At 38.7% G+C, this 14,038-nt stretch overlaps 1 long non-coding RNA gene across 16 annotated transcripts in view; it reads left to right on the top strand.

Moving 5' to 3' along the window:
* The window catches only part of LOC107033867 (uncharacterized), a 47,312-nt gene extending 33,994 nt beyond the window's left edge, over positions 1–13,318 (top strand). For 5 of the 16 annotated variants that reach the window (XR_012075614.1, XR_012075610.1, XR_012075612.1 and 2 more), the window contains 7 exons: positions 3,114–3,350; positions 3,804–3,987; positions 4,188–4,381; positions 6,048–6,264; positions 8,096–8,179; positions 10,670–10,803; positions 12,972–13,318. This is a non-coding gene — a long non-coding RNA (uncharacterized lncRNA). Of the gene's footprint in view, positions 1–3,113; positions 3,988–4,187; positions 4,382–6,047; positions 6,265–8,095; positions 8,180–10,669; positions 10,804–12,971 lie in introns of all 16 variants that reach the window. The other 11 variants (XR_012075623.1, XR_012075618.1, XR_012075622.1 and 8 more) reach the window with 10 other exon arrangements.
* The last annotated feature ends 720 nt before the right edge of the window (positions 13,319–14,038 follow it).

The raw sequence follows: 14,038 nt of genomic DNA, 5'->3' as shown, positions 1-14,038 counted from the left end.
CACAATCCTTATTTTGTTCTACTTTATATTTTGAAGGAAAACTTAATGTAATGTAATGATTGATTTTATTATTTTTTTACTTTGCAAACTTTCGGCAGAATCCTTAACATTCTGCAATCAGTTGCTGCAGGAGCCAACTTACTACAACCGATTTAACAGAGATGTTAGCATAATTTGTTAGAGCAAATGAACAGCAAAAGGCTGATTTTTATTTTGAAGTGTAGTCAGTCAACAGGTATTTACTGCACATCCCTGCGTGTAAGGAACTGTGTGAGATACTGTAGGCATCACTCATTTAGGATGCCACGACTAACTTAGAACATTAAAGATGTTCTTCTGTTTCCCCTGTGGTGATGCATATTGGGTCTTGACTATGACTTTGGTCATGATTATCTTGGGGAGGAAGGGGGCGGGGCCCTCTCAGCTGCACCTGCCCTTTGGTGCTGAGCCTGATTGAGTCAGTCTCTCTGTCACTCTGTTTCTGTCTCCTCCACTTAACCCACAGGGTGGACTGAGGTTGGGAAGCTGGAGGTTTCTCTGTGTGAAGCTAATCGGCCCATCTGGGGCTTAAACCCCAGAGTCTTAGACCTCTTAGCACATTTCTTGAGACAACTGGGCTCAGCATGGCACCTTGGATGCAAATGCTAATTGTTAATCATTAGGAATGACTTTCTCCTTTGGGGGTCACAGAGGGGAGGGGGCTGGCTGGCTGCCTCATCAGCCCTGACTCATGCTTATAGTGGGAGCTTTGGTCCTCCGGGTAGGCGCAAGTGGAGTTGGGCCATTATGGGGCCAGTATGTCCCCTCTCATGTTCTGGGGCACAGCCCAGTGGATAACACATCCCACAGCCTGGCCTATTCCATGGTAATATGCACTTATCAGGAATTAAGTCAAACGGTAGAGACTGATGCACTTGTATGAGCCACACACCTATCTTTTGGTGGTAACCAAAAGGCTACCATGGTGACTTTTCGAAAAAGACTTATCTTCCTCTGAAAATCTCTGATTCCATTTTGTCAGCTTGAATTTTAGAGCAACCCCCAAAGTAATGTGGCTAATGGCCTTTGTTAGCTCCAGACAGTGTTTTCCTTATGTTCTTAGCTAACAAAGCTTAAACGTCTCAAAAAATAGTTGTGTAAAGAACATTTACTTTTTAGTGAATTCAGAATGGCTGACTTACAGTGTTGAAATCCATCCAATCTGCACAATAGCCTGAATCTCCGATGGGCCTTACACATAAAAGATGGAAGTCAGAAGAGCCCATTAGCCAATTTCCAGATCTAGAATAGTAACTATCCTTCTCACCACAATCAAATAGCCATTCCTCATCCACCCTGGCCCTCTTTCCTGAGCACAAATGTGTCATCTGAACCTTTCTCAATGCAAGTTTAAGTGATTGCAACTGGCCCATGAGATGACATTTATATACCAGCTCTGATCTAGGTAACTTCATTCAAGGAAATTTGTACTTTCTGCTGGTCTACACTGGTTTATATTTGGATCTTCTCACTCTTTTTCTGTCATGACTTTTGTGTATTACTGTCCAAAAGGCATCATTTTACAACCTAGACTTAACTACATGTGCTGCCTCAGAAGGAAAGGAGCTTTCTAAAGTCACATGCTGTTTCAACGTCATAATATGATGCCGTGTAATAGTAACTGACTTTTCACCTGTGTTAACTAGATTTTGTTCATTTGAAAATTGAACTATATTTAGTCTTTTAATTAAGGTTTCATGAAAAGTCTACTGTTTGGAAAAGAAGCATTTTCCAGATTTTTTTACCTTAGGATATATGTCCCTGAAGCCAAAACAAAGGCTGTGAGTATGTGTGTGTGTGTGTGTGTGTGTGTGAGTCTGTGTGAATATTCACAACTGAAATAATAGTAAAACCATTTTTTGAGAACTTAACTATTTGCCCGATTCTATGGTAGTCATTTCAACTGTGTTTGTATTAGTTTTTCAGGGCTGCCCTAACAAAATACCACAACTGGGTAGCTTAAACAACAGAGATTTTTTTTTTTTCATATTTCTGGAGGCTGGAAGTCGAAGATCAAGGTGTTGGCAGGTTTGGTTTCTCCTGAGGCCTCTCTCCTTGGTTTGCAGATGGCTGCCTTCTGGCTGGGTCTTCACAGGGCCTTTCCTCTGTGAGTGAGCATCCCTGGTGTCTTTGTCCCCATTTCCTCTCCTTTTAAGGGCACTAGTCGGATTGGATGAGGGCCCACCCTAATGGCCTCATTTTAACTTAATCACCTCTTTAAAGGCCCTATCTTCAAATGCAGTCACATTTTGAGGTACTGGAGATTAGGGCTTCAACAAACAAATTTAGGATGTGGGAGAGGGAGACACAATTCAGCTCTTAACAGTGCTGAATCCTGGCAGCAATTTTTTTAATTCAGATACTATCATTATCTCCACTTCAGAGATAAAGAAACAGAGGGTCCTAGAAGCTGAGTCACTGGCCTGATGACCTTCATGTAGCAAGCCAAGCATACCATTTACACACTGTATTTCTTCTTCAGCTGTGTGTGTCACAGATATCATTCAGTTTATGAAGTGAGTTTGAAAAGGCCCATTGAAATTTCTGGATTCCTTTAAAAGAAGGTGTTTGTAGCAATGTTGCTAATGGAGCTTCTGCCACTTAGCAGCTGTGTGACCTCTGACAGGTGACTTCACCTCTCTGGCCCTTGGTTTTCTTGTCTATCAAATGGGGATATTAAACATACCCCCCCCCCGAAAGGGCTGTTGTGAGAAGGATGTGAGATAATCCTAGAAGGTCTTTATAACTGTGTCTGTACATAGGAGGTATTAAGTAGATGCTTGTCGCTATTATTATATATGATTATCATTATTCTGAGAAGGATGCATTTTCAGAAAGGGAAAACGTGCTTACTATCGTTCCATTTTAACATTTGAAAGTGTTATTACATACTGGCCATTTGGATCTATATAGTTTTAAACATTTTTCATTTTCAATGTATTATGTCATTTTACTTTGGCAACATGTCAGAGGCTCGTGTCATATGCCAAAAAGGATTTAAGTCATTGGCCATGTGTCATAAATGTGACACCAGCACTGATCATCAGACTAACAGTATCTGCTTTTATTTTCAGATTTTTAAAAAAAAGTTTTATCTGTTATGCCGAGACTTAAATTGGGCACATGGAATGTTGCAGAAAGAGGTCCCTGAGAGCCTAGCTGCTCCACTTGACTCTGCATGACTGCCATGGTCTTCCCTTGGTGGGTTTGTCATAGGTGCCAGCCCCCTGGAGTGACTCCTTGAAGCTGCTTCCAGACATCTAATATGGCAGACCACACTGCACCGCAGCGCCTCATCCGTCCGGTCTAAGGTACTTATTCTGAGTATGTTCCTAGGTTAAATTCCTAGCAGTGGAGTTGCTGGGTTAGAGGTGTATATATATATTCACATTCTGATAGATACTACCCACTTGCCCTTTGAAACAACTGAATCAGTCCATTCTCACCCACAGTAGATGAATGTGCCTATTTCATATCATCAAACATTTTCATGTTTGGCAACATGCTAGGTAAGATCCATTCATCCACAGTTGCTTTGATTTGCATGTCTTTAATTATGAATACTACTGAGCACCATTTTCATCCGTTTGTTCCCTGTTTGTATTTGTTACCCTTGTATGTGAATTGCCTGTATTCACCTCTTTTGTCCACTTTTCCACCGGGTATGTTTTTTCCAACTGAATTATATAAACTCTTTGTCAATTAAGGAATGAGCCCTTAAGGCAAATATTTTCCCCCAATTTACCCTTTGTCTTTGTTTACAGTGTTCCAGTCTATCCTCAGCTTTTAAATTCACATGTATTTGACTGTGTTGACACCCAGGAAATTTGCTGAGAGTTGGGCCAAGTCTCAAGGTCCACTCAAGTCTAAAGAAGACTCTGTAAATACTAACAACCACAAGACGGAAGGAATGCAAGTCCAACGGTGGTTTTTCGCAAACTTTAGCAGGTGGGTGAAGGCCACTTCTGCTGTCTAGAACTTTCCAATGATTCTGTCACCTCTCCTGTAAGATACTCTGCTCTGCACTGTAGCAGCTGAACTGTCGACATTACAATCAAGATATGATTTTTTAAATGTTTCTTAAATGTTTCTGTTACTGTTAAAAAAGTCATATGGTTCCCTACAGTGATTGAATGTTTAAAATCCAGGCTCTGGCACCATGCCTACCACTCAGAAATGTGCTGGATGAGTCTGTGAATGTTTGGGGTAAAGAAACATGATTCAAGAAGGGCTAAACCATCCTAGAAGGCTTGGCGAGCTCAGGATGCTCCAGGATGTCTTCATGAGGAAGAAAAGAAAGTAAGAACTTTGAATGAAGGCATTCAATGCCTTGGAGATAGCTGTAAGTAATTTAAGATATAGTTGTTTTGGGTTTACAATGTAGTGTTAATTTCTGGTGTACAGCACAGTGGTTCTGTTATACATGTATATATTCCTTTTCATATTCTTATTCATAGGCTATTACAAGGTACTGAATACAGTTCCCTGTGCTCTACAGTAGGACCTTGCTGTTTATTGTTTTATACATACTAGTGCGTATCTACAAATCCCGGGCTCCCAATTTATAGTTTAAACTTTCTGGAAAACCTGAAGCCTCCTACCTATAATCTTTGTCATCTATGAGACTTAAAACTATTCAGGAAAACTCAATCATCTAAATGAGAGAGCTTCTCAAAACCTTGATGTGCATATGAATCACCTGGGGATGGATCTTGTTTGAATGCAAATTCTGTGATTCAGTGGGGGGCTCGGGTAGGACTGAGATTCTGCATTTCTAAAAAGCTGCTTATCCTCAGACCCCATGGTAGCCAGACTCTAAAAAAGATCTTCTGAACATGTCCCCCTGTGCGCAGTATTTTGTGTGCACGTACACTTCCTTTGTGTATGTCTTTATATTCCTGCTTTCTAAAACATTAATTGAGAAATAGGCCATTGTTACAGAAACCACAATGCACTTCGTGAAAAAACATTGGGTACAAAAGCAAAACATTGACAAATTGGTACTTTCTTGCTTGGTCACGCCTGATTTAAGGAAATGAACCCCAAATAGGCTATGTGAATTGGAAATTGACTTCAGCCACATTTAAATTGTTCTCTTTTAAAATATTAGCAGTTGAGTGTGTAAACCGATATTTATTTTCTCATCAAAGGTTTGTGGCCAATGGTTTATAAATGAAAGAAATGAGGGAAGAGAGCTTCGAAGTGTTTCCAGTAATAGAAATGGAAATGGGATATTTTCGTTCTTTAAATGGCAGACACGGGCCTCAACTAAAATTCATCCAGCTCTGGGAAGAGGAAATTGTATGGAAAACTGACCATAGTATAAAAGCACAGGCCAGCACCTCTCTGCTGGCGATCATAATAAATATTTTTCGGTGGAAAAAAAGTTGAAGATCCAGCTACATTAAGGGAGAATCTATTAACAGAATAATTCTATAGAGAGGACCCCTTAAGAAAAGCTTCCAAAATTCCATTATCTTAACTGTCACTCGCCACTTTGAGTTGTCTTGGCGCTGTGTGTTTTCATGAATTACCAGAGCTGTTTGTTTTTTCCTTTATCAGTCATCACCCTGTCAGCCGGGCCATTCATAACAACTTTTGGCAGCTCATCAGGAGAGTTCAGAGCTTGAATAGGACCCTATCAACTCTCACACCTCATTGTGTGAAACTGTTTACCAGCATTGCCTTTTTCTGTAAATATTACAAGCAGAGCCCTGAAAGGAGAGATGTGTGAAAACAAAATGGACAAATCTTGTAGCAGTTGGCTGAGATGGCCGATGGGGGTTGGCTGCGAATTTGCAAGTCCTTGTTTCCTTTTTTCGGCTGAATCCCACCTAGGCACTGGGCTTGAAATCTTGTGTAGGCTGGTTAATTAGACGATATTTAATTTGCCTGTACGTTGGTGTCAGTTTGGTGAAAGTGAGACTTTGTAATTAGGGAGTACAGACCAGTTTTCTGTCACAGCTCTACCCCCCTTACTCTAAATAATTCAGTGCACTCTCTTCCAGTGTATTGTCACCCACGATGTGCTGAGTTTCCCCCGCTGTCTTTGATGCTTGACTGGTAATAAGGTGGCCCCTGTGACACAACCAACAGCAAATGGACTAGGTCTCCTGGACTTCACAGCCTGAAGCTCCTGCCGGATTCACCCATCAGAAGTAATTTCCTATTTGAAACAAATGTCCACAATTCTCTATCTAAGCTAGTAATCTCCAATGCCAATGGGTATGATTTTATTTATTTATTTATTTTGGTCTCTATTTTTACTAAAGTTATATATGCACAGATTTTGAAGCATCAAATAGGTGGAAGTTCTGTGAAGGAAAATGGCCATCTCAAGCCGGTTGTCAGAGGCAACCGCTTTCAAGTCTTGCGGCAGATTATTTAGAATATAAACCCACAGTGAGAAATAGGTTGTGCCGCTTTACCTGTTCTCTGTTGTATAAGTGGAATCATATTGCTGTGACTTGCTTCTTCCACTTACCATGAAGGTGGGTTTTTTAATTACCCTTTTTTTAAACCAAGGCATAATTTATAGACAATAAATGCACAGATTTTCAATGTGCAGTTCAATAAATTGTAACAAGGGAGTCTACCCATGTAACTGTGCACCAAACTGCAGAGCGTTTCCATCACCCCAGGAAGTTCCCTTTTCCACCTTTGCAATCAGTCCCCTTCCATGAAGCAATCACTTTTCTTATTTCTTTAATCACAGATTAGCTCCACCTGCTCTAGAACTTTCTATATGGCATCACACAGTAGGTACTCTTTTGTGCCTGGCTTCTGGCTTCTTTTGCTCAAAATGATGTCTTGGAGATTCATGCAGAAATTGACTCCTTTTAACTACCAAACAGTATTCCACTGTACGAGAAAACTGCCATTTGTTTGTCAGTTTACTTGTTGATGCTCAAGTTGTTTCCATTTTGGGGCTATTGGGATGTCTATTTATTATTGATTCAGAGACTTTTTATATAGTTTAGACAAGTCCTTTGTCAGAAATAGGCTTTGCAAATATCTCTCCCAGTCTGTATTTTATCTTCTCATCTTAATGCTGTCCTTTGATGAACAGAAATTTTAAATTTTCATTATGTCCATTTTATGATTTTCTTTTTTATGACTAGGGCTTTTTGTATCCTGTCAGAGAACTCTTTGCCAACCACAGGATAGTGCAGATATTCTCCTGTATTTCCTTTTAGGAAACATTGATGCTTTCTAGTTTCAGATTTCATATGAAGGCTTCCCACTTAAATCTAATTTTTGAGTATGGTGTAAAGTAGAGGTCTAGGTTCTTTCCTTCTTTCTTACATATGGATATGCAATTGTTCTAGCATCATTTGTTGCAAAAACTTTCCTATCCCCCTTGGATGTGTGCGTGTGAATGTGAGTGTGTGTATTTCAGGACTTTATTCTGCTTCACTGACTTTATCTATCTTTGTGCAAGTAACAGTGTCTTTATTATAGTTTTATAGTAAGTCTTAAAAGCAGGTAGTATAAGTCTTCCAAATTTGTTCTTGTTTTTAAGGTTACTTTTATTATTCTTTATCTTTTGCATTTTCATGTACATATACAATCAGTTTGTTCATTTCTACTGTGAGCCTCATGAAATTTTGATTGGAATTGCACTGAATTTATAGGTTAGAGGAGAACTGACACTTTAGCAATATTAATTTTTCCAATCCCTAAGTGTGTTATATGGTTTAAATTTTTACTTAATAACTTTCTGCAATATGTAGCAGTGTTCAGAATACAAGTCTTATCTATCTTTTCTTAAATTTATTTTTGAGTAGTTTTTATGCTTTTCCTGTGATTGTAAATGAATTATTTTTTAACTTCATTTTCTGATAGTTTGCTGGTAAAATATTGACTTATAATTAAATTTTGTATATTGACCTCAATTCCTGTGACTTTGCTAAATTTACTTTTCAGTTGTAGTAGTTTCAGGGGGTAGACTGCGTAGAATGTTTTATATATACAATCATGTCAACTGTAAAAAAGACTGTTTTGCTTCTTTCTTTTTAATTTATACACCTCTTTTTTTCTTACATTATTGAACTAGGGCTTCCAGTATATTGTTGAATAGATGCGGAGAGAGTGGAGGTCTTGTTCCCGAACGAAGCAGCATTCAATATTTCACCATTAAGTATGACATTCACTGTTGTTTTTTCATAGATGCCCATTATTAGGGTGGTGAATTTCCTTTCTTTTCCTAGTGTTTTGAGATTTTCTTCATGAACGGGTGTGACATTTTGTCAGAAGTGTTTTTTGCATCAATTGAGATGTTATTTTTTTCTCTTTGATTCTGTTAATGTGATGAATTACAACTACTGATTTCATAATGTAAAACCAACCTTATAATCCTGGCATAGGCTCCACTTATTAATAACATTTAACCTTTTCATATAAGGCTGAATTTGATTCGTTAATACTTTATTGAGGACTTTGTATATTTATTCATGTAGGATATTGGTCTCTAATTTTCTTTTCTTGTAATGTCTTTGTCAGGTTTTGGTGCCAGGGTTATGCTGGCCTCATTAAACTACTTGAAAAGCATTTCCTTCTATTTTCTCAAAGAGTCTGTTACACAAACACAGAGTTTGGTATTAGTTTTGTCTTTGAACCTTTGATAGAATTTGTGAGTAAAGCCATCTGGGCCTAGGGTTTTCTTTGTTGAAAGGTTTTAAATTGTGAATTCAATTTTGAAAATGGATATAAAGCTCTTTGAATTTTTCTATTTCTTCTTGTGCTGATTTTGGTAAAATGTACTTTTTGAGAAATTTGTCCACTTGCTCTAGGTTGTTGAATTTATAGGCATAAAATCATGAAATGTTTTTGTCTTCTTGGAGAATTGAATCCCTTTTCATTCTGTAATAAGCCTCTCTATCACTGGTAATATTTCTTGTCTGAAGTCTAGTTTGATATTAATAAAGCTACTTCAGCTTTCTTTTGAACGAGTGCATGGAATATCTTTTTTTATACTTTTACTTTTAATCTATTTATGTCTTTATATTTAAAGCGGTATTCTTGTAGGCAGCATATAGTTTGGTCTTGCTTTTTATCTAGTCTAACAATCTGTCCTTGAATTAGTGTGGCTTAATGCGATTATTGATATGGTTGAATTAAAATCTACCATCTCACCAGCTGTTTCCTATTTGTTCCATTTGTTCTTTGTTTCTTTTTTCCTTTCTTTTTGCCTCCTTGATTAATTGAGCATTTTTTTTATGATTCAATATTATTTCCACTATTGAATTACCATGTATACCTCTTCTGAAAAAAAATTAGCAGTTACTTTAGGGTTTACCATGTACATCTTATTTAATCAACGTCTACTTTCAAATAATATCCTGTTTCATGTCTAGTATACAGACAACACTATATCCCCATTTCTCCTTCTCATTCTTGTTCTATTATTGCTACATATTTACTCTTACATATGCTATAAATTCACAATACTCCTATTTCTGCTTTAGGTAATTATCTTTCAGAGCAATTAAAATATTAATAAATAAATTTTGAACTTTGTGTACCTTTAGTTATTCCATTTCTGGTGCTCTTAATTTCTTTGTGTAGAGTCAAGGTTCCGCCGGCTACTGTATTCCTTCTGCCTGAAGAACTTTCTTTAACATTACTTGCAGTGTGGGTCTACTGGCATTGAATTCACTCAGATTTGTTTTCTGTTTTTGGTTCAGGAAAGTATCTCTTTTTTCTTTTTGAAAGACCTTTTTTCTGGGTATAGGATTCTGACTTGACAGGTTTCTGTTGTTCAGCTACAGAGACCCCATTCCTTATCTTCTGTCTTGAGTGGTTTCTGCAGCTCTTATCTTCAATTTTTATTCCTCTATATGGTCTATGTCTTTTTTCACTGGCTGCCTTCATAATTTTCTTTGTCTCTGGTTTTCAGCAGCTTGTATAGGATGTGCCTATGATGTGGCAGTGCTTTTGGGGGGAGCATTTATTCTGCTTGGTGTTCTTTGACTGTCTTGAAACTATTGTTTGGTATCTGTCATTCACTTTAGAAAATTCTTGTGTACTGTTTCTCTTTATTTTCTCCCCCTGAGATGCCAGTTACACACAGGTTAGATCTCTGGGTATCGTCCCATGTCTCTTGGATGCTCCGTTGTGTTTTTCACCACCTCTCTAATCCCTCCCCACCATTCTGCAATCTGTGCCGGAACTGTTATAAATCCAGTTTCCATCTATGTGAGGATCTGACTGAAAAGTCTTTGTTGCCATTGTGTCCTCTCTTATTCTCCAAATCCTTGTGAGTTTATTCCTTGGAAAGATTGTTTCCTGCCATTTTAATGGTCTTGTTCGGGAGTGAAAGGAGCTGCTTGTATGCGATCTGCCTTCTTTACCTGGGAGTCATGCTTGAATTTCATTGTTTAAATGAAGCTTGCTGGTGGCAAGGACTGAATTTCCTATTATGTTTGAAATAATTCAATCTATTATATCTTATTTTCTCATTTTAAAGGACTTTTTCATTCTCAAAAGTAAGAGAAAATAATCATGAATGGTTAACATTTATTATATATATATCATGTGTTAGTATTGTAAATGCTCCTATTGTATTAACTAATTTAATTTTCACAACAGCTTTGAAATATAGACACTCTTATTTTTTTCATTTTTACAGATGAAGATAAACCAATGCACAGAAGATTAAGTAATTTTTCCAAAGATGCAGAAATAGAAAATGACAGAACTTGGCTTCTTTACCACGATATTCTAATTGCCTTCTTCACCAAATGGGAAGATAGTGACTTTTAGGTAATACCTTTGCTTTTGGTCTCTGAAATCCTTCATGTACTACTGTTACCTCTCCAAGAATCTTAATATACTAATCAGCAAGTACACATTCAGTGCCTGTTATGTGCCTAGAATTGTTTTGTTCACTGTAGCGGTGTAAAGAAATATGGCAGGGCTATTTCCTTCAAGGAGTTTGCATCTCTCCAAGAGAAGGCCCCCACAAATCTGAAACTAAGCTTAATGGTACAGAGTGGTAGCATCATTCAGAAAAATGAAAGCTTGATTTGATCTGGATGCTCAGAAACCACGAAAAACTCACTAAAAACAATGATAGTTATTGAAGAGTTTACTTCACTTCTGGCTTAGCTATTCTGCCTTTCCATTCTCCCTGTATACCTCTTTTTTTGCAGCCTAATTTTAGCTATTGTACCATTTATAAATATGTCTTCCACAGAGCAAATTGAGAGGATTGTTTATAAGCTCAAAAGATCTTTGTAGAAGTTTAAAGTGTGAAGTATAGTTAGATAGATGGATGCATATATATACACCTTTTATCCCAACTACCTTCTTTCCCCGTCAGGATGGATAACTGAGAATTAACACGTGTTAACATTAGATGTTCCCTAGTGTTTCTGGAATGGCTGTGAGTAAACAAAGGGTTTACAGATGCAGTATTACCTTTAGATTGACTAGCACGGTGACTGACTCCTACTAGAGCCCTAACATATTTACTGTTTCATGGATTGAATGAATGAAATTAAAGAAATCCTATCCTAAGGTGAATCTTTTTGTAGATGATAAAGAAAATCCCCATGAGTTTGGATTTTAATTTGAAGAGATTTTCCTAACGCACTGCACACCCACAAATCTTAGGGAGAAGGTTGTGGTTCCTCCATCCTCACCTGGAAGCGCTACAGGATTAGGGGATAGGGTTCACTCATAGCTTGTGACCAGTCCCTCCCCAGTGCTGTGCCCGGCAGACAGTAGGTGTTTGCAGGATGGAAATAGCTGTTGGATGGAAAAATGAATTCTTTGACAGTATTGAGTTTGATGCTGAAGGACGTCTGAATGCTCTATAACCATCTATCCCAAGGGTAGATTCTAGACAAAACTAACAGGAACAATAGAACAATGTTTCAGGAAAGACTTGACAATGTAGTAGTCAGACCATGTACTTTGAAACCAAGCAGACCGAGAGTCTAGTCCCATCTCTGCCAGTTACTAGCCAGCCGTGTGACCTCAGGAAAGCTGTTTAACCTCTCCAAGTCTCAATTTCCCAGTCTTTCAATTTGGAGCAGTAACAGTATGTCATACGTCAGTTGTGAGGTAGTCCACACCATGACCAACTACCGTAGGTGCTCAACAAATGGTAACTAAATAGCTATTATTATACAGAGATCTCAAGAGTTGAGGCTGTGGCCCTTTGGATCTATAAAGAATCTTGACAAAAGTGGGCGAATCTGAAACAGAGGTGTCTGTGTGCTTCCCGTGTTTCTCTTTTCTTGCTTTAGGCATTTTAAGTGCGAGTTGTTTGGCTGTATGAGCACGTGGAAAGAGATGGCGTGGGGCAGGGGCTAGGAATGCTACCTTTAGAGAGATGCCCTCTACCAAGGATTTATGCTGACAGGGCACCGTAGGCCCACCCATCAGCTGAGGATGAAAACAGCCAGAGACAATGGGATATGACACAGTAATGAGTTCTCATTTGTCAGGTGTCAGCTTGCTGATGTGGTCTGAGGATGTGGCGTTCAATGATTCCCAGCAATCGGGGACAATGACACCTTACATGGCGCCTCCTCTGGCAGGTGTCATGGCACCTCCACACACTCTGTTTTCACTTCTACCACAAGGCTAGGAGGAACCTGGAATAAATATTACCATTCCCATTTTATAGATGAGTAAATACATTCTGAGAAGGGAAATGGCCATGCCCAAGGTCACTCAGCTGCTCAGTAACTGACCTTAGACTTGAACCCAAGTCCTCACTCTGGGGTCATTATTTTTTTCCCATGAAACTAAACAGCCTGTTTGTTCTACAGAATCCATCTAGCACTTGGATTATTAAGTGTGCTTGCACCCAAGCTAGACCCTTAAGAATTTGTGTTTATGAGATGATGGTGCCATCAGTAGCAGCAGCTAAAAGAGGCAGCCTGTTTTTTTAAACCTTATGTGTCTTTTTGGTCCAACAGGGAACAAAGGTTTTCATCCTGATACACCAGGTCTTTAATGATGTCAGTGAGGAAACAGCCATCTCCTCCTGTCAAAAGACGCTGAGTCTTCAAGGACCGCTGGTTGTCCAGAGGAGGCTGTAGTTATTCTGGGGAAGCACAAGGCTGGAGTCATTTTGATCAGTTACTCTGTGGAGAGTCCAAAACCGTGAAGCAGAATGAATCTCAGGACAGACAGCACTGGAACTCTAGAAGTGTAACTTCACCAGCAGAGGAGGTGGTGATGGATGATTTCTGATTATGGAGTCCTTTTCATCTCTCAATTTATATTCTGAGCTGTTACCTAGAATAAATCCTATCATTCCTAATTAATGCACTCATTGTCTTTGTTTTGAGCAGAAAAGGGAAAAAATGTTTATACCCCTGCTAGCAGCATACAAAATATGCCTGAAGTAGAGTATCTTTCCCCATCATGAATAACATTAATCTTTACAACTCTCCAAAGCAACTAATTATTGTATAATTGGCTTCCTGTTTGTATGAAAGGGTGATATCCTTTGTGGGTTTCCAGGTGACAGTTTGTTGCAGGAAGAATTCTCTCCAGAAACCATTCTTAATTCTTTAAGATTATTGTCAAATGCCTGAATGAGGGATGAAAAGCCAAACTGGCGAGGCTAAATGCACAGACAAGCTGGTAACAGGCTGATCTTGTCCTTTCTGGATTCTTAACTGTCAGAGAGGATTGATGGATAAAGGGACAGAGGGCTCGTGGTCCATTCCAAGTCTTCCACCGGGAGGGGAGCAGCCATGCCACAGTTTTCTTCCATCCTGAGTATCCTTGTGTATTTCCAAGTTTACGATTACGAGATCCCTACACGCACCCACGCCCTCTGATGAGACGATGATGGTAACAGTGAACATGGGATGTCACAGCCATTGAGCCATATTCTCTGAATAACCTCATTTTGTTCCAACAATGACAATTTGAAACAAAAAGAATCATCACATTTTGCACATTTCGATACAAGGGCTTAGACAGACTGCATACTTTGTTTGAGGTCACACAACTATTAAACAGCAAAGTAGGA

The sequence above is a fragment of the Vicugna pacos genome, chromosome 9 (assembly GCF_048564905.1).
Source record: "Vicugna pacos chromosome 9, VicPac4, whole genome shotgun sequence".
Classification (NCBI taxonomy): domain Eukaryota; kingdom Metazoa; phylum Chordata; class Mammalia; order Artiodactyla; family Camelidae; genus Vicugna; species Vicugna pacos.
Note: the sequence above shows the minus strand (reverse complement) of the source record. Positions and strands in the feature narration are given on the sequence as shown.